Raw genomic sequence first — 19,801 nt, 5'->3', positions numbered from 1 at the left:
AACAAGAATTCCAGTTCCAGTGTTGGTTCTGCAGCTTCATGATGTCAAGAAAGATCCAGGAGCCTTTGCCCTCTACATTGCCTTTTTGCCTTACAGGACAGAATCTTCAGTAGATAGGGAGAGAAGTGGAGTAAACAAAACAAAACAAAACAAAACAACAAACCCTTCTCCTTGAACTTTTATGATAATTTCTATCAGGGTGGAAAATCTTCCCAGAAAGCCCCTGGCAGAAGTCTCCTTGTGTTTCATTGGTCATGATTGGCTCACATGGCCATCCCTGGGTCAGTCACCAGCAAATTAGATTGCGATTACCCTACTGGATTAGAACCATTGTGATTCATGTCCTGAGGCTGGGCCCACTGTTGCTGGTAAGAAATTGAAATGATATTAGCAAGAAAAAGGGAGAATGACTGTTGAATAGGCAACCAACTATCACAGATTAGATTTTCTGGAAACATATAAAATAGAATTTGGGATGCAAGTTATTTACTAGGATTAAAATGGTATCCTGGCTGTAATCCTGGAACAGAAAAAGGATATTAGGTACAAACAAAGGAAATCTAAAACTATGGACTTTTGTTAATAGTAATGTATCAGTATTGATACATTAATTGTGAAAGCTATATCATACTAATATAAGATGTTAGTGATAGAGAAAACCGGGTATGGGGAATATAAGAACTCTCTACTATCTTATCAATTTTTCCGTACATTAAAAACTATTATAAAAAAGAAAGTATTTTATAAAACAAATAAACACCCATCAAAAGAAGGGCAGGGGGTGGGTAAGAGCATTGGGCAGAAGAAAATGTTGAACTGCAGTGCAGGCCCAACAGAACCTTGGCCAGCCCACTGGGGGGGCTCTGGAGACAGTATTGCCCATCTGTATGTCTGGCCTTTATCCTGCTGCCTCCCTCAGTCACTAGACTCAGACTGTGCCAGGAAGGCACAGTCTCGGGCTAGATGAAGCTGGCCTTGGAGAAGCTGACAGCAGGAGACCATCTACCAGCCACGCTCCTTGCAGCTGGGTGGCAAGTCCCTCCTTGATGGGGATCTGGGTGGTGCATCTCCATGTCCACCGCACCAGCACTGTGTACCTCAGGGAACCTCCGTGATAGGTATGGAGACGTGCTGCAGCTGCTGCAGGAGGTGCAGCCATTCTGACACTTGGAAGGGCACAAGTAGAAGAGACCCCAGTGAAGATGCCTGGGGAACTCCCTACCAATCGTTGCTGCCACCTCAGAGTCACGGGGTGTCTGCGAGAGGCAAGAACTTCCAAGAACTATATTAAAGGGCTTTTAGCCTTAGGCTATTTATGAACTGTCCTTATTCCAAAATAGCATGTGCAAGTTGGTTATTTAGAACCTTCAATACATTTTTTCCCCATAGAAATAGTAATAATTAGGTTGACTAGTAAGCCCACAAAATACCACAACATATCTGAAGTAGTAGTATGATTTCACCTTTACCAACTACTATTTATAAAACTGTTTGTTCACAGTAAGATACATTCTGGATTCTAGGAAAGGACATGTCTCCCACGATGGGTGATCTGGAACAGAGCCACAGAAGAGAAGGCGGCATTTTATCTCTTACATAAGAAAATCAAAGAGTTAGGAGCTCTGGATTATAGTTCTGGCGTGGCTGTTTTCTTAGCACCGTTAGGGCATCTTGTTTTGTTCTGTTGAAGGATGGAGTCTAAGTAGATCATCTCTAGAGCCCCTCCTGTCCCTAACATTGACTATCTCTCTACAGTAAATAGTTTGAATTAGGGAACAAAGAACATTTGTATGCAACAGAACAAGACCATGATTATAAATTCATATTTTTCTGGGGTTTCTTCATATGCATAGAATTACACGGTGACATAATTAGTAAAAAAAATGGACCTCCATGCTAAATCTAATGTGGATTTCCCCTGGATATAACAAAGAGGTCTCTGTCTTTCTCCAAAAACTGGGCTTGGTTAGACCAGACAACGTCTTAGTCGGGGAATAGGGTGAAGAGAGTGAAATCCCCCTTCACTCCAAGCCCTGCCCAAGGTGGGAGAAAATTTCCATGGAGTAGAAGGCCAATGATTTTGCTACTGTAGTTGCTTGTAATCACACAGGATCTCTTGGGAACTGCCTGTAGTCTGAGCAGAGATAGAGACCCACCCATTTGCTCCTGATCTGGCCTGGACTTGGTCTTTTTTGGCTCTCAGATCCTCAGCCTTGTGACACCATCCCCCCTCTTCCCTTGGAGGATATAAGGACACTTCTAGGTCATGGGACCTGTGTCAGTGCCCTCGATGTGTAGGGTTATTGTGACCATTTATTTAGGCCAAAGCTTGTGTTGGTAATTTGGGGTTGTTAATATTCATACCAGAGTATGATTTTGAAACTCTCATTTCCATATGTAAGCTACAAATTAGACAATTTACAGTTGTCATGAGAAGTCTCCATGTAAAGCTATTTGTAGTTCCATAGTGAATAGGACAGTAGCTATAGTTATCCAGGTCATTAAGGAAATAGTCTTAACTTTGTGAATTCCAAAGGTGATTCAAGTGAATGTCCCCGCCTTTGCCTGAATTGTCTGGGAAATTAGACAGAGCTGACATGATCCAGAAAAATAAAATATGTATTTTTATTTAATTGTATGACTTAAGCTCTACTGCATGAGCTCATACAAAAATGACATTGATCACTGATCTGCACTGTGTCATTGAGTCTCCTTGAAACTTAACACAAGTCATTGAAATTTGTTTACCTTTAGCTTCTTCATTCATGAAATCAGGGTTGATAAAAATGTTTCCAAAACAGTGAAGTGTTTTCATATTTTTATTTTGTAGTCTTTTGAATGGTAGATTCTCAATTTTTTGTGGATACCTGTTACAGAAGAAATTTACATTTAATTCCCCCAAATCTTAAAGGTGCATCAGTGTTGACAATGGTCATTAATACACAGGGATCATAGATCCCAATGTACTACTACTAGCCAGCAGTTTCAAAATTTCCTCCAATATATCTTTTATTTATTTATTTTTTGCCACGCCATGGCTTGTGGGATCTTAGTTCCCCAACCAGGGATAGATCCCAGGCCCTCAGCAGTGAAAGTGTGGAGTCCTAACCACTGGGCGGCCAGGGCATTCCCTAGAGGTGTTTGTGTCTATACTCTTCAAGAAGAATCAAGTAACACCTCACCATTTTAAAAAAAGTAATTTCATCTACCTAATGCAGAAAACTTGCTTGCTTCTCTCACCAGTGTGCACTGTCCTCTCCTCTGTGGTGTGACCTAATACACGTGCATAGAACTGCAGGTCAGGCTGACCCAGCTTTTTGCTTTGGCAAAAAAATGCTTTGGGTCCAGCATCCACTGGATACTCAAAAAATGTTAAATGTAAGTTTCTTAAATTCTCTTGGTCTCAATTGTCTTATTTGACAAATAAGATGGTTTTCTCCTACGGCAGATACTATTGATTGGCTAACCCTGTAATCATTTCAAACCCCCCTTTCCTTGTCTACTTCTCAGTATGGAATAGAGACTGGAAGATGAAATATGACTTCGCTTAGCCTCCCTTGCAGCTAGGCCTGGCTCATGTGACCTGTTTCCTTTTTTTTTCTTAATTAATTAATTATTTATTTTTTATTTTTTGGTTGTGTTGGGTCTTCATTGCTGCACGCGAGCTTTCTGTAGTTGGGCGAACAGGGGCTACTCTTTGTTGCGGTGTGCGTGTTTCTTATTGCAGTGGCTTCTCGTTGCGGAGCACGGGTTCTAGGCGCAAGAGCTTCAGTAGTTGTGGACACGGGCTCAGTAGTTGCGGTGCACGGGCTTAGTTGCTCCGCGGCATGTGGGATCTTCCCGGACCAGGGATCGAACCCATGTCCCCTGCATTGGCAGGTGGATTCTTAACCACTGTGCCACCTGGGAAGTCCTGGAGCATTTCTGAGAAGGGTTCTTTTCCTAGAGAAAGTGGCAGAGACATGGGGAGAAAGCCTGTTCCCTGCCTTCTGCTTCCTGCCTTGAAAGCATTTGTGCGGGAAAGAGACGCCTGGAATTGTGACAACTGTTTTGCCTCCATGTGTAAACAAGCATGAGTATGAGAAGCCAACCCTCTGAGGATGGCGGGGCCTGGAGATGGGAAGAGGCTGGCCCTTGGCCTGTTGCATCAACCTTGGAACTGTTCACCGATGGACTTCTTATTACAGTAAGTCTCCTACGTACAAACGAGTTCTGTTCCGAGAGCGCGTTTGTAAGACCAATTTGTTTTTAAGTCCAACAAGGTTAGCCTCGGTACCCAACTAACACAATCTGCTACTGTTCTGCATTCGGGTCCTGTGCCTCCTCAAATAAAGAAATCCCCTTGCCATTTACTGCATCGTGAATCTCTTCGGTTCTTCAATTACTTCTTCCTCTTGTCTCTCTTTGTCCTTTCTCGGGGCCTCCAAGTCCATCAGGTCTTCATTAGTAAGCTCCGTGTTTGCATTTTTGAAAGTTTGGAACTTGAAGGTTCCTATGTAGGGGACTTAGTGCATATGAAGTAAATCACATGTCTTTAGTTCTTAAGGTCAAATTTAATTCTTCAGCAAAGTCAGGTTTTCTCTTCCTTGCAGCAAAAGTCCATCTTAAGCCATCTTAACCACTACAAAGGGATGATTTCTAAAGTCACTTTGTTCTATGGTTCTTTTTCCTCCAGTATTGACCAAATCAAATATCTTCTTGGTATTGTCTAATTACAGGTGAGTTTCATTTCCCTTCCTGTCTTCTCTTGTGGAGGTGCTAATGAACAGTGAAATAACAATAGAGCTAATTAATAGGAGACACAGAAAAGTAGGAGATGAATATTTCAAAATAACCCACAGTTGGGGAGGGGTGGTGGTGTTTTGGGATGAATTGGGAGATTGGGATTGACATATATACACTAATATGTATAAAATAGATAACTAATAAGAACCTGCTGTATAAAAAAATAATAATAAATTCCAAAAAAAAAACACCCCACAGTTAACATAACTAGAAAATAATGATGAGGAAAATGCACCGAGGAAACTGGGGTACCTTGAGGTGATCGTTTCCATTTCCCTTCCCTATTCCCAGGAGACTGAGGAGGCTACAAGAGCAGGACTCTAACAAGAATTTTAGTGAGTCACTCTCTCCAACCTATAAAACAACTTCAGCCTTGACAACAACACCCTTCCCCAAATAACTTTTACATAATCTGTGGAGGAGGGTAGCTTCCATACACAAGATGGAATATTCAGTGAAGAAGGTCACATCAGGACAATGGGGGAATAAATCTGGTTTTGTATTTGCATTGTGTCTCTCATCCTGGTGTCTGATAGCCCTTTACAAAGTCCAAGAAAAATGGAATTGAAAAGAGACTGTGGAAGCACCTATTCAAAGCCATTTTCAAGCTGCCCACATTGGGTACTTGCTGGTTCCCTCTGGGAGGCAGAACGCTCAGTAGCTTCAAGAGGGACAGTATAAGTCCACTTGAGAACAGGATTTGTACACCAGCATCTGTGAAGGATTTGCTCTGTTTGAGTTGCTGTGAATAACGGGGCTTTCCATAAACGTGCATAATAACCATATATATCAGATTGACTAATACAACTCTGCTCAGGGGTTCTTCCTGTAATCTGCCTGACCTGATGTGAGGTCTCAGTGTGTGCCTTCTGGTGAGTTTGTATGTTTGATTAGTCAAAGCCTCTTAGGCTTCACCAAAAAATGAGTTTTTGGCTAGATAGTTTTTAGATAATAATGTCAAAAAATGATGGGCAGTCCGAGTCATTGATAAAACAAAATTACGTTAAAGGAATATTTCTCAATCATGCTACCCTTTTACCTTTTTTCTCGCTAGCCTCATGTACCCACAGAGGTATAAATTCTCTCCCCTTGGGTGCGTGTATGTCAGTTCCCACATTTATCTAAATTTGCAGTCAGAGAAGAGATGCAGTAGCTCTTGAGTTTAGTGCAAATGTAAGAACTCTGGTCCAGGGTTGACCAGTTGTAGGAAAGATAATAAAAGACTGATCCTGAGCTACTTTCATCACCTCCCTGGGTCTGAGTGGCTAATCTAGAGTGGGGCAACTGTCCTAAAATTACCTTTAGAATGATTCCTTACAGCTCTAACATGCCATGATTGTATTGAGTCTTCCAAATAAAGGTAAGGCTGTTCATTAGGAAAAAAATTTTCTTTTAAACTCTGAAAATGATTTCCAGGGAACAAATCCCTTGTAACTTCAAAAGCCTTTTGAGTAATTGCTTTTTCACCACAATGTTTTCTGTAGGCAATGTACATCTTGAACAAGCTCCCACTATATCCTTTGGTACTTGGTTTCTCATTTAAAATAGTGATGCCTGCCACTGCCTATAATATGATAACCATTTTAAGGATAGTACTGAAACCAAGACTTTCTTTTTTGAAAATGGTTTTACAATCATGTTCCAATGCATATATTATAATGAAACATAGAGATTTGTTTAAAATATAAACAGGATGCAAAAAATTGTTTTTAGAGGGGGCAGGAGGAAACTGTGGGAAGTGATGGCTATGTTTATGGCGTAGATTGTGGTGATGGTTCCATGGGTGTATACTTATTGCTAAACTCATCAAGTTGTATACATTAAATATGTACAGCTTTTAATGTGTCAATAATACCTCATTAAAGCGGTTTAAAAATTATTTTTAGATTTCTCTATCATATCATTGTTAATTGGTAGGAAGCGTTAGAATTACATGATAACATGTTTATAGAGCCCCTGTTAGCTTTCATAAGAGAAGCTGTGAGTTCTTTTCTAGAAAATTTTAAAACCTCAAGAATATAAGTAATAACTATCTTTTAAAAATAAGTTCTAGCAGTTTGCTTAGTACTCTATGAAACATGAGAGAAACACAATTCATGCTAATGAGAATGACGATAAAAATTGCTATCATTGAGTGCCTACTATGTGTCAATTGATTACTATCCAGCGTTATTTCTAATGTTTATAACAATGATATGAAGAAAGTATTATTAGTTCCCTTTTACAGATAGAAAAATTGACACTCAGAAATGCTAGGGAGTAGCACTGGCATTTGAACTCAGGTCTGCCAGACTCCTTCCATTATGCCAGGCTGAAAGGCATTTCTGCTGATCATTTTTGCAAAAATGATTCATATACGTTAAGGAAGCCTGTTGGACCCAAACCATGGTATGAAAAACTAAAGTTAAACAGTCTGAATGAAAGCCCTATTCTTTTAGGAAAAAAAAAAAAAAACATTAGAAGAGAGGGTAGGGACGTGAAAAATAGTAGCAAACACTTGTATCGTGCCACTTTGTATGAGGCACTGTTCTAAGTGCTTTATGAATAGAAGTATATTTAAAGCTCATAGCGACCTAAGGGACACATGATATTATTATCACCCTGATTTTCCAGCTTAAGAAACAGAGGCATGGAGAGATTAAATAGCTCGCTGAAGGTATCTCAGCTAGTAAGTGGCAGAGCTGGGCTTTGATTCCAGGCAATCTGGCTCCAGAGTCCATGTTCTTAATCCTCTCAGTCTACTACCTTTGTTTAATTCCTTGTGTTTAATTCCTCTTATCAGATACAATCTAATAATGGGTCCTGCTGAACCTCCTGTAAACCAGGGTATGAAGGCATTTGAAGATCTCTTAGATGTCCCTATTATTTTGTGCTTGGAATAGAAGGAAGGAATATTGCCCCTTCTATGGCTAGAAGATTGCTTGTAGTCATACAGTCCCCAAGCAACACCATCTGCTTCCTATCATGGTAGGGTTGCCATGATAAAGACCTCTCTTTCTCCATATGGTCTCCTCCATATGTTCCCCTCCATATTCTTAAGCCAGGAAACAATTGGCACTCCAAAGAGTTTTATAATAATTGTTATTAGGTATACATAAGTATAAAATATTCCTGTCTTTTGGAAGTTCATTGACCAAAGAGAGAAGGAGAGAGAGAGACAGAGAAGAATGTGAACCAATTATACAACGGTAAGGGTCAATGTGATAAGGAACCAGTGTGGGCTGCCCTTGTCCAGGAGGGCTTCCCTGGAGATATAGGACTAAGCTGGACCTTGAAGAATGATTGTTTTGGCCAGGCCAGCAGGATGGTCAGAAGTAGAATGAAAGGGCAGAGAGGCACTGTGGCTAAAGGGGCACCGTCTTTCCACTCCCCCTGCATCTATTTATGGCTTGTGTCCTGCTGCTGCCGCCAAGTGCCTCTGATTTGCCCTCTCTAAGTCCCAGCCCTTCCTTAGGCCCAAGAAGATGGATGGCTAACATATTTTTGTGTGCAAAATGGGTGATCTGGGTCCAATGAGACATCTGTCTTCTAGTGAGTTCTCTATGAAGCAATGAAAACTCTGTTTTTGAAGAAAGTTAAGGGAGTAGCTACAATACCAGTAGGCATTGACATAATGACTGGATGGATTGAAGCCTTAGGCTATTAAAGCCCCAGTAATTACATAGCGCAACAACATCAAATTTGACAAGGGCTACAGTTTATTCTGCACGCAAGAGCTCATGACTGCCACATCATTCCTTTGCCGAAGTACACAAAGTCCCGTACCTGCTGCAGATGCATTTTCTTATCTGTAAAATGGGGACAAGAACTATATCTACCTCCGTGGGTTGTTGTGAAGATTAAGTGAGTTTATGTACGTAAAGTGCTTAGACAAATCCCTGTTGGTTCATATGTCACGCATGGAGAAATGTTCTTTGAAGGAGGTGCCAGCTAGCTAGCTAGCAGACGTGATACAGGCCACGTGTAAAAAATGTATGTTGAAAGAGATGAATTTTAGAAATGGGGCTCAGAGGGACAGATCCTTTTCCAGGGCCTCATGGGGGATATTTAGGAGAAGACATGCTGATCTCTATTTCTTTAAGGCTGTAACCTGTAAGGAGTGACTTTCTCTAAGAAATGTCCCATGAACCAGGTCTGGTTCATTTGCGAACAGTGGGGTATATAAGGAATAGAATTTGCCTTATTTTTGACACATTTTAAACAAACTGGTAGTTGTTGAACAGAGCTTTATTATGTTTCACATGAAGCAAAAACCAATGATAGGCTATAAGAAAGGACCCCAATATGATGCCTCAGTAGCTCTCATTCTTGAAAATTATCTGCACTTTGTGGTGGGGGTAAAATGAGATCAGAGGATTACAAAGGGGGCTTCAATTAGACTATAACATCTTATTTCTTAAAGCAAAGGAGTTGAAGCAAAAAGGCATAATGTTAACTCTTGTTTAATCTGTACACTATTAGATTCTTTTCTCTATTATTCTGCATTTTTGAAAATTTTTTATCTTTTACCCAGAGAGACGTTGCCCCCAGTTTATTTTCTCTTGCCATCCATATAAGCAACTTTGCACCATATTCCCACCCCCACTCCCGCTTTCTTCCACAAATCTCTCTATCACTACTAGAAACAGTAGAGTGTTTTGCATCTTTCTCTTCGGGGATTTCCACTTCAGCCTGACCAGTTTCGGTAAATACTAACCCAATTTTTCCTTTCATCTCAGCTAGCACACTTCGTAGCAACTATTTGCAGGGCTTCATTCTGAGAATAAGATGTCTGCATCCACTCCCCAGTGACGCAGCAGACATACGAAACCTAGTAAAAACGAAACTTCTGAAGCAGCCTTGATAGGATGATCTCTCTCACTAGGGAGAGCAGTGGGTAGAAGTGTTGTGAGGGACACAAGCAGTTACGGTGGTGGAGATGAGGGAAATGTCACCAAAGGGGTAGAGGGCTGGGAGTGGGGACACTTGGCAGACAGTTCCAGGACTACCTCTGTTGCCTTGGTGACAGCAAAGTGAGCAAGGAGGCAACTTGTTGGTTGGATAAGAGCTGGTCTGATGACTTGCTAGCCAGCTGGCCCTCTGATGCTGACTTGAGTCAACATGCAACTTGAGTTTGTTGGTCTCTATAGAGGAATGAGGTCCCTTGAGTTGCACAGACTCTAGAGACCACTCTCTATGCTGGCAAACCTGTCACTAGCATTGAGCCCAGTACAAAGTAGGTCCTCCCAAATGCTTGTTGACTGACTGAATGATGATGACTGTCAACATGAATGCACCCTTAATTATAAATATTAAAATCAATAGTAGCCTTGTAGTGCATACAGACTTTCTGGTGTCCTTGTTTCCTCCTTGTTGTACAGAGTAGCCAGGGGCTGCGCTCCTTGGCAGAATTGTTAGGGTGTGTGAAAACATGCTCTGAAGCTTGTCCTTTCACCTTCATCTGGTCAGTTTCCCCTTGAATTCTCTGATTCCCCCTGAATAGCTTTTAAAAATTTTTTTATTTATTTATTTTATTTTTGGCTGCGTTGGGTCTTCGTTGCTGCACGCGGGCTTTCTCTAGTAGTGCTGAGCGGGGGCTGCTCTTTGTTGCGGTGCTTGGGCTTCTCCTTGCGGTGGCTTCTTTTGTTGTGGAGCACAGGCTCTAGGCGCGCGGGCTCAGTAGTTGTGGCACGTAGGCTGTAGAGCGCAGGCTTAGTAGTTGTGGCGCACAGGCTTAGTTGCTCCGTGGCATGTGGGATCTTCCCGGACCAGGGATAGAACCCATGTCCCCTGCATTGGCAGGCGGATTCTTATCCACTGCGCCACCAGGGAAGTCCCTGAATAGCTTTTTAAATGTAAGGCCCTGAGAGAGACAGCCCATGTCTTCTGCAAGCTCTATGTGCCCTGCCAGGACCTTGTGGGCTTTCAACAAGTCATCTGGGGACTTCCCTGGTGGCGCAGTGGTTGAGAATCCGCCTGCCAATGCAGGGATCAACACGGGTTCGACCCCTGGTCTGGGAGAATCCCACATACCATGGAGCATCTGAGCCCATATGCCACAACTAATGATCCTACACTCTAGAGCCTGCAAGCCACAACTACTGAGCCCACTTGCCACAACTACTGAAACACGCACGTGCCTAGAGCTTGTGTTCCACAACAAGAGAAGCCACCGCAGTGAGAAGCACGTGCACCGCAACGAAGAGTAGCCCCCGCTCACCGCAACTAGAGAAAGCCCGCGTGCAGCAATGAAGACCCAATGCAGCCAAAAATAAATAAATAAATTTACTTAAAAAAAAATGTCATCTGATGAGTTCCAGTTGGTTGGCAGATACAAAAAACAGCTGTGATTTCCAGAGACAGAAATCTGCAACTGCTGAAATTTGTTATCTTTACATTGTCTTTTATCTCTTGCTTTAGATAACAGTCTTCACTGTTTTGTATTTTACAGTCGAGTAAACTAGTTAAAGATCACCCTTTGACTGTTTTGCTATCTCAGTGCATGCACTTTGATTGCTCCCTTCAAACAGTTTGCTGCCAGTACTTTAATTATGAATTCCAAATGGCATCTTAAACTTGCTTAAGAAAGTTGAAAAGGATATTTTTGAAAATGTATACATTGCTCTTCATTGATTCACTGTTTTAGTCAACAAAAATGTAAGAAGCCACCCCCTGACTGCATCATCCTGGATTAGTTGCTTGCCCATCTCTAGCTGCCTCAGTTTCTTCCTATGCGAGATAGAGCCAGTAATAGTATTTATCTCATAGATCGCCATAGAGATGAAATGCTCAAAATACAAAACTCGCCTTCAAGAATATGACAGTCTAGTTGGGCAACATTGACTCTAAATAATGTTAAATAACAGCACAGAACTGAGTTGCCAAGTGAGTGTACGGATGACACACACTCTGGAGCAGTTAGGCCTTCTCTCTTGTTTAGGAATGATTTTCTCTGTTCAGTCCTGTTTTTGTTCTACTCCCAGACCAGTCAGAGTCTCCTGCAGAGTTCTCACTGGCTGAACTCCCAGCTCATCCAAAGATCCCATCTGCTCCCAGTTCTGCCTCCCAGCTCTGCCTAAGCAAGTAGCACTCCTGGCCAAGCCTTGAGCCTCAAGGCTGGGGTGTCCACTGTCCTCTCAACCACACAGATCTCTCCTTTTCTAAGACAAGTAACCTCTTCCACCTGCTCTGACATATGCTTCTCCAATGAGAAAGTTGCTCCCTGGGTTGTCAGAAGCAAAATTCTTGCTTGTTCTTTACTAAAAACTTGTAATCAGCTCTAGCCATGAATAGACGTCAGCCTGAGAACACCAATTAGAAAGCAGGGTGCTGGATGTGGTGGGCTGACTGGTTGTTGCCAGGACAGTGTCATACAATAGAAAATCTATTTTTTCTGTAGAGGGTGTTTTGTTTCACCCACTACAGTTGAATCAAATTAAAATATATATATATATATATGTTTTAAACCATTTCGAGTTCCTCCATAAATGAAGTGGAAAATCAGAGATAACACATCACATGAAATGCAACAGGGTGTAAGACTTCCACTTGTTTGACATTCTTTCCAACACCTGGTACTGTTAGTCTTAACTTCAGTCATCTTGGTAGGTGTATTGGGGTTTCCCGTTGCAATTTTTATTTGAATTTTCCTCATGCTCAAAGACTGATTCAGTGCTTTTTCATATGTATATTGGCTGTTTAGATATCCTCTTTCATGGGGTTCTTCTTCAGGTGTTTTTGCCCATTATTCTTATTGGGTGGTCTATTTTTCTTACTGATTTGTATGAGTTCTTTATATATTTTGAACATATAAACACTATAAAGGCAACAAAAAGAAAGCGGGGTACTGGATGAAGGGGGTGTTATTTGTCCCACTTGTGGCAAAGGACAATCAGCTTTTGACATTAGTCAGGAAATAAGTCCCTCTATGGTCTAAATGTGTTTAACCTAAATTTATTTTTGTTTTTTCTGTTGCTCTTTGTCTTTGAGGTTGCTGATTTCAGGTATTTCTAGTTTGCCCTTTAAGCCCAAACTACATCAATTTTATGCACTTTTCTTTTATTAGCTAGTCATTTTATTTCTCATGATATTCCTAAACATATTCTCACTAATCTCTAATGCTTACCCCAGGGTACTCTGCACCAATATTTTTATTACTCACTATAATGCAGTTTCTGCGACCTCTTTAAGGTAACAAAATGAACTAACTTTGTTTTAGGGTCTTTGGAATGACAAATGTTAGGGGAATTGCTTATCACTGAGAATCACTGAGAAGCACTGAGAAGGTATAGTGAATGACAGGTACAACCTAAAATTAAATGGTTTGTTGCTCTTATCTTTCCATCAGAGTTCAGCAAGAATACATGCTGTTTCTCATGGAGTCTCAGCATCAGGCAAAGGCATAGATCTGTCACTCAAACCACATGGTGGCTCTGAGACAAACAGCACTCTTCCAGCTTATTAGTTTAAATAAGCAAAATGAGCTAATTCCTGCCCCAACCGTAGCCATCCAGGATAGAGATGTGTTAAAAAAGAAACAACATGCCCAAAATGGAGTCACCTGTGCTAAGCCCCACCAGGACTTAATACCTAACCTAACTGTAGTTTCAGCTTCTTCCAGGAATGTGGCCTTTAATCAATCAATCTGGAATTACCTGGTCAGACCTGCTGCCCGCTAGACCCCTGCCTTTCCCCAAAGGAAGGTGACCTTGCCTGAAATAATCCACTCTTTGCCAGAAATTTCCTTTTTTCCAAACCATCTGCCTATAAAAGCCTTCCATTTTGTACAGCTCCCCAGAGCTCCTTTCTATCTGCTAGATGGGATGCTGCCTGATTCATGAATCATTAAATAAAGCCAGTTAGATATTTAAAATTATTCAGTTGAATTATGTTTTTTTAAACAGATGATGGACACATCCCAGACTCTTAGGAACTGGAAGGAGGCTGTCCTGGGAGGGTGGGACTCTATCTCTACATTGATGCCTCTCCCACCCCCAAATATGGGCAAACTCTGGTTAAAACAAATATTGACGGTAAAGTCATCTTGAAAAGGGAATGAGCTGAGAAGTATGGGAAAAGGCTCCTACATCCAGCTGCCTGGGAGGGAGTGAGGTAGTGGCAGCCAATTTATGAGTACTTTCTTTCTTCCCTTTAGATTCTCCATGGGAGGTTTGGACTCAAGGTACTTAATTTCCACATATTTTGACAGGGTGTGTCAGTTAAAGGCATAGAGCAGAGCTTCAGCACAGGGGAAATTGAGCTCATTAATGTATTCCAGTGCACACACTGGAAAGCCCACAAGACGATTTGCATGCCTAATGACTGTACTTAAGTCCAATTGCCTCAGTAGAGCTTCCCCATACATTTCCAAGCCCTTCCTGATCTCTTGTATTTCTGATCCCCTCTAGCATCTGATCTGAATCACACACCCCTACTCAGTTATTCACAGCTCCAGGCCTGGAAGTGCTCATGATCAAGTGGGCTTAGCTATTGTACATAGGTGCTTGTGTACAAATCTCTGCTCCCCAACCCAGTTATACATTCACTGAGTGCAGGCAGGATCCTTATTAGGCTTTGTATTCCTGAAGCACCTAACACAATGCCTAGGGGAGTGAAAGCACAGTTGCAGCATTATCTCTTCCAGATAAGACAGTCTGAATGAGAGAAATAGGAAGAATAGAGAAGGCTCTGTTGTTTTCAGGGGGACAGTCATCCTTTCCAAAGTCATGGTGCTGGGAAAATGGCCTCTCAGTAAGCCAAGAGATGAAAGCAGAGAGAAGGGTGCTTTCCAAGTGTCAGGTTATACAAAAGATGGGACACAGAGCCATATATGAGGGTTGGTCAGAAAGATGTATGGTCAGTTAAAGTTCACTGGTCAGCGTGACCACAAAGCTCAAGGGATACTTAGTGTTGCCTGGTGATAAATTTCCAGTCAACTCACTATTCTCTTAGATGTCCATTCTACACTTTCTCTCTCCGAAACCATCAACACCTCCCCCTTCCTTACTCTCAGCTGATGACTTTGCTTCTTATTTCTTACTGAGGAAATAGATATGGTCCGAAGAGAACTTCCATAAGCCTCCACCACCTGAACTCCCCACCCATCTCTATCTGCATCCATTTTCCCTGTCTTCCCTCCTGTGATCCAGAATGAACTGACTCTGCTCCTATCTAAGGAAGGCCAACTCCTCTCTTCTGCATGATTTGGCCTCTTTCTCTTTCCCACATTTTTAGTTTTTTGGTTTTTTTCCTTTCTCCTGGAGCTTTCCCATTAGCCTGCAAATCAAAACAAAAGAAAGCTTTCATTGACCCCATGTTCCCTTCCAGCTACCTCCTCAGTTTTCAGCTTCTTTTTATAGGAAAATGTTCAAAAGAGTTATATTTCATCCTTGAATCCACTTCCTTTCCTCCCATTTTCTCTCTTGAACCAATTTAAACAAGGCTTTATCTCTACCACCCTACCAAACAGCTCCCTTCAGCGTCACCAATGAGCTCCATGTTGCTGAATCCAGAGATCAACTCTCAGCCCTATCTGATGTCAACATGGTTGATTACTCCCTCTTTTTTGAAACACTTTCTTTACTTAGCCACTGGGGACACTCTCTGAATCCCTTCCTACCTCATTCAGTCACTTTTGCTGGATCCTCTGAACTCTGTGATGGTAGGCCCTGTGCTCAGCCCTTGGACCTATTTATCTGCATCGACACTCACTCACAAGATGACCTCATCCAGGTGCATGACTTTAAATGCCATGTATAGGCTGATGACTCCCTAATCGATAACTCCTCCTCCATCTATGACTCCGTAATCTGTAAGTCTTGAGCACTCCTCCGGACTTCAGTGGGGAAAATCCGTTGCCTACTTGTCATCTCCACTTGGATACGGAATAAGCATCTCAAATTAACATTTACAAAAACAAGCTTCTGACATCTCACTGCCTTCCCATTTCAGTCCAAGCTGCTATCATTTCTTGCCTAAACAATTGGAATTGCCCATTAATGGTCTTCCCTGCTTTCGCTTTTACCCCTCTGCAGTGTATTCGCCACATAGCAATCAGAGATTTGCTTTTTAAAATAAAGTCCGATCATGTTACCTTTCTTGTTAAAGAGAAAACCACAGGCCCCAGAATGGCATCACTTGTGCTAAAGCTGATGATGCCAAACCTAGACTTATTACCTGACTTAATTGCAGCTTCTACTTCCCCAGAAATGTAATCTTAATCAACCAGTCTGGAATTTTCTGATCAGCAGCAATGAGGTAATCTGTCAAGCAGGCCCTCTCCATCCCTCAGAGGAATAAGAGGCAGGTGCATGATAAAACCCTTGCAGGTTCCTTGCCCCACAAAAGAAGATGTCCCGACCTAAAAACAGTCCTTCCTTTTCTTTTGCTCACAGCCCCCTTGCCCCACCTTTTTTTCCTTTAAAAACCTTCCATTTTGTATAGCCTCTCAGAGCACCCTTCTAGTTGCAAATGGGATACTGCCTGATTCATGAATTGACTAATAAAGACAATTTAGACCTTCAGATTTACTCGGTTGAACTTTGTTTGTTTTTTTGTGGTACGCGGGCCTCTCACTGTTGTGGCCTCTCCTGTTGCGGAGCACAGGCTCTGGACGCTCAGGCTCAGCGGCCATGGCTCACAGGCCCAGCCGCTCCGCGGCATATGGGATCCTCCTGGAGCGGGGCACGAACCCGTGTCCCCCGCATCAGCAGGCGGACTCTCAACCACTGCGCCACCAGGGAAGCCCCTGAACTTTGTTTTTTAACAGTCTACTCAAACCCTCCAATGGCTTCCCATTTCTTTCAGAATAAACTCTGAAGTCGTTACCATGGCTGTCTTAGTCCATTCAGGCTGCTCTAACAAAGTACCATAGATTAGGTGGCTTATGAACAACAGAAATTTATTTCTCACAGCTCCTGAGGCTGCAAGTTCAAGATCAGGGTGACAGTATGGTTGAGTCCTGGTGAGGACTCTCTTCCAGATTGGAGACTGCCGACTTCTCACATAGTGGAATGGGTGAGGGAGCCCTTCGGAATCTTTCATAAGGGCACTAATCGCATTCATGAGGGTTCCACCTCATGACCTAATCACCTTCTGAAGGCTCCACTTCCTAATACCATCACATTAGGAGTTAGGATTTCAAAACATGACTTTGGGGGGGACACAAACATTTAGTCGATAAAAAATACCCTATCTAATCTGGCCAGTGTCACCTCTCCGATCTCATTTTCTGTCCCTGTCCCTGTCCTCACTCTACTTCAGGCACCCTGGACCTCTTATAGCTCTTTAAACACTCTTAAGAAAACCTCCTCCTCAAGCTTTTGCATTTGCTGTTCCTTCTGCCAGGAGTGCTCTTCCCCTGAAATCCCTACTTCCTTTGTGCATCTGCTCAAATGTTTTTTTAGAGATGCCTCCTCTGACTATTGTCTACTTTATACTAATTAGCTCTCCTCCTCTCATTTTCTCTCACTCTCTGTCCCTTACCCTGCTTTATATATATATATGTATTTTTTAATAGGTCTTATCGTTTGACATTTGTATGGAACAGGATCCTGGTAGGAAATAGATGACACGTTCGTTGGGGTAATTTAATGAAAGAACTATTTTCAAGGATGTGGGCAGAGTTAAAGAGAACCAACCAGAGATGGTTAAGCATCGGGGTTTGGCAAAGTGGGAAGCTATTTTAAGGAAAGCTTGGTGGCCCTGATAGGACGAGGAAGGAAGCTGATACTGGAACCCAGAGAGAACTGTTGACATGGTGGAGAGGCCTTCCATGGAGCTGTGGCCTTAGGTAGAGGAACATAGCCACTGCCAAATGACTACCTGATAGAGGAAGGGCCAGGGGAGAATTGCCTTCTTTTTTGTTCTGACCTCCTATCTCCTGCTGGTGCCCCACATTGGCTAAACCAATCTGGAAGTCAGTGGTCAAGGAAGCCCAAGTGAAGCAAGAGATAGAGGTCAGCCTCCTGGGGCACAAAGCAAGGTGGAAAAGGGTGGAGACTGGAGCTGGAGTAGAAAAGAGAGACTGTCCAGCACACGTTAGCTATCTGTATATTCGTTCATGGTCTTTTTATCCCATTAGATTGTAAGCCCTGTGGAAGCAGGAACTAAAACAGTGCCAGGCACAAAGAAGGTACTCAGTAAACATTTTAAAGTGAATGAGTGGATGACATGTGGGCGTGTGGTTAGATGGGCAGCAAGGTGTGATCTGTGAGGTCATGACCCTGGGACCACGTGCTTAAGGGTGAGGAGTCACTAGGAGAACCAGCAAATCTGACAGCCATCTTCAGGAACAAATGGGCAAAACTGGACACAAAGCTCAGCCCAGAGTAGGCAAGGCAGTCCCCCCAAACTCAGCCAACTATGGCATTATGTAGGACATACAAATGTGCTGAGAGTGTAAAAAACAGACAGCTGCAACGACAACAGTAGTTATAGCAGAGACAATTTGCTGGTAGAAGGAGAAAGTTCTTGCATTATAATCACTAGAAATCAAAGCACACAGAGAGACCCCAAGAGCCCCATAGTCATCAGGAAGATTAGCATAAAAAGCCAGAAGCAGACAAACTGGATCCCTTTTGTGGCACACCCATGATTGGGGTGTACACGGTCCCCTTCATCTATATAGGCTTGGCACTATAGCTTCTGGTAGGCAGACCTGGTGCCTTAACCATTTCCACACCAAAAAATTTAATCATATTTGTATCTTATGATTTTTAAAAGGACCCTATGGAAGATTCTATAGGGAAAACAGAAGAAGCAATTTCTGTTGCATACTACATAGTAAACAACCGCAAATGTGATTACCAGATAAGTTTGTCCAAATCCCTTTCTCCTTCTCTACCTCTTCTACCTTCTCCACCAGACAGCTCAGTTCAGTCCCCAACTTGTCTACTTACTCAGTCTGCAAAGCAAAGACCCTCTTCGAATGGCAGTTTAGGAAACATCTATTGCTGCCAGAGAAGGCCCTTAGGGGTTCCGCCCCCAACTCAAAGGAGCAAATAAAATATTTCTCCCAAGCACCCACATAGTCTTCCTGACAAGAGGACCATAAATGGAATTTTCTCTAACTTATTACACATATGAAAAATTTATCTAGGACAGTAAGTTGTTAAACAACCGATGTGTAGGTCATTCATCCTCTTCCTTCTCACCTCATTCATTTTGCTGCTTCCTAAATCTTAAGTTAAAGAAGCCCCTCAGGTACTGTGAACCAGACATCCCAAGCTGGGTAGACTCAACTCACCACCCAGCACTGATGTATGTGCTGAGGCAGGACAGCCTCATTGGAGGCTGCTAGGCCGCGTGTTCCACAGATGTCAGGTACAGCTCCGGTGCCAGCTGTGTTATCCTGGAACCAACTGGGAGAAATACAACAGCAAGAGGCAATGCCCTGTAAGAACCTTCACTCTCTCTTCAATACCAGCGTGGAAGCGTGAGACTGTGTCAAAATGCACGATGGGGACAAAGCAGGTACTGATGGGGAAGGGAGACAGCACGTGAATAAGAAGGAACAGGTTGGAAAAGTCTTCTGGAGTATGTGGGTACCTAGGGGCACAAGGTGCAGTTTATGTGAGAGGTTGTGTGCATTTTCCAGTTGGGAAGACACCTGAAGCCTCTGGGTTACTGAAGAGCTTGTTGTGTTCACAGAGCAGAGAGAAGGATTCAAGATGTCTCTGAAGCTAACTCAGCATAAGCCAGTAACAGGGCAGCTGGGAGGCCAGTCTGGGTGAAGCAGTGAGCAGGGGAGTCTAGTCGAGGACCAGACGGTAGGGAAGAGGTGGATGATGAGGGAGCTAGGGAAGCACACTGGCCAGAAAGGACATTGTCATTCTGCCCTGCCTTTGTGTGGCCTTGACAGTAGCGCTTCATCTGACCTGAGGGCAGTGATCCAGAGGGACAGCATTAACACCAGTTGGGGTAGAGTCATAGTTTCTGTGAAAATGCCCTTAAAAATCCAATCATTTTCAAGTTTTGAGATTTTTAAGAAAAGACTTTAGTGTAGAATTCATGCTCTTATTTATTTATTTATTGGCTG

The sequence above is a fragment of the Aethalodelphis obliquidens genome, unplaced genomic scaffold (assembly GCF_003676395.1).
Source record: "Aethalodelphis obliquidens isolate GAN/ISIS:26980383/991018 unplaced genomic scaffold, ASM367639v1 scaffold2, whole genome shotgun sequence".
Classification (NCBI taxonomy): domain Eukaryota; kingdom Metazoa; phylum Chordata; class Mammalia; order Artiodactyla; family Delphinidae; genus Aethalodelphis; species Aethalodelphis obliquidens.
The sequence above is the reverse complement of the archived record's forward strand: the minus strand, read 5'-3'. Positions refer to the sequence as shown.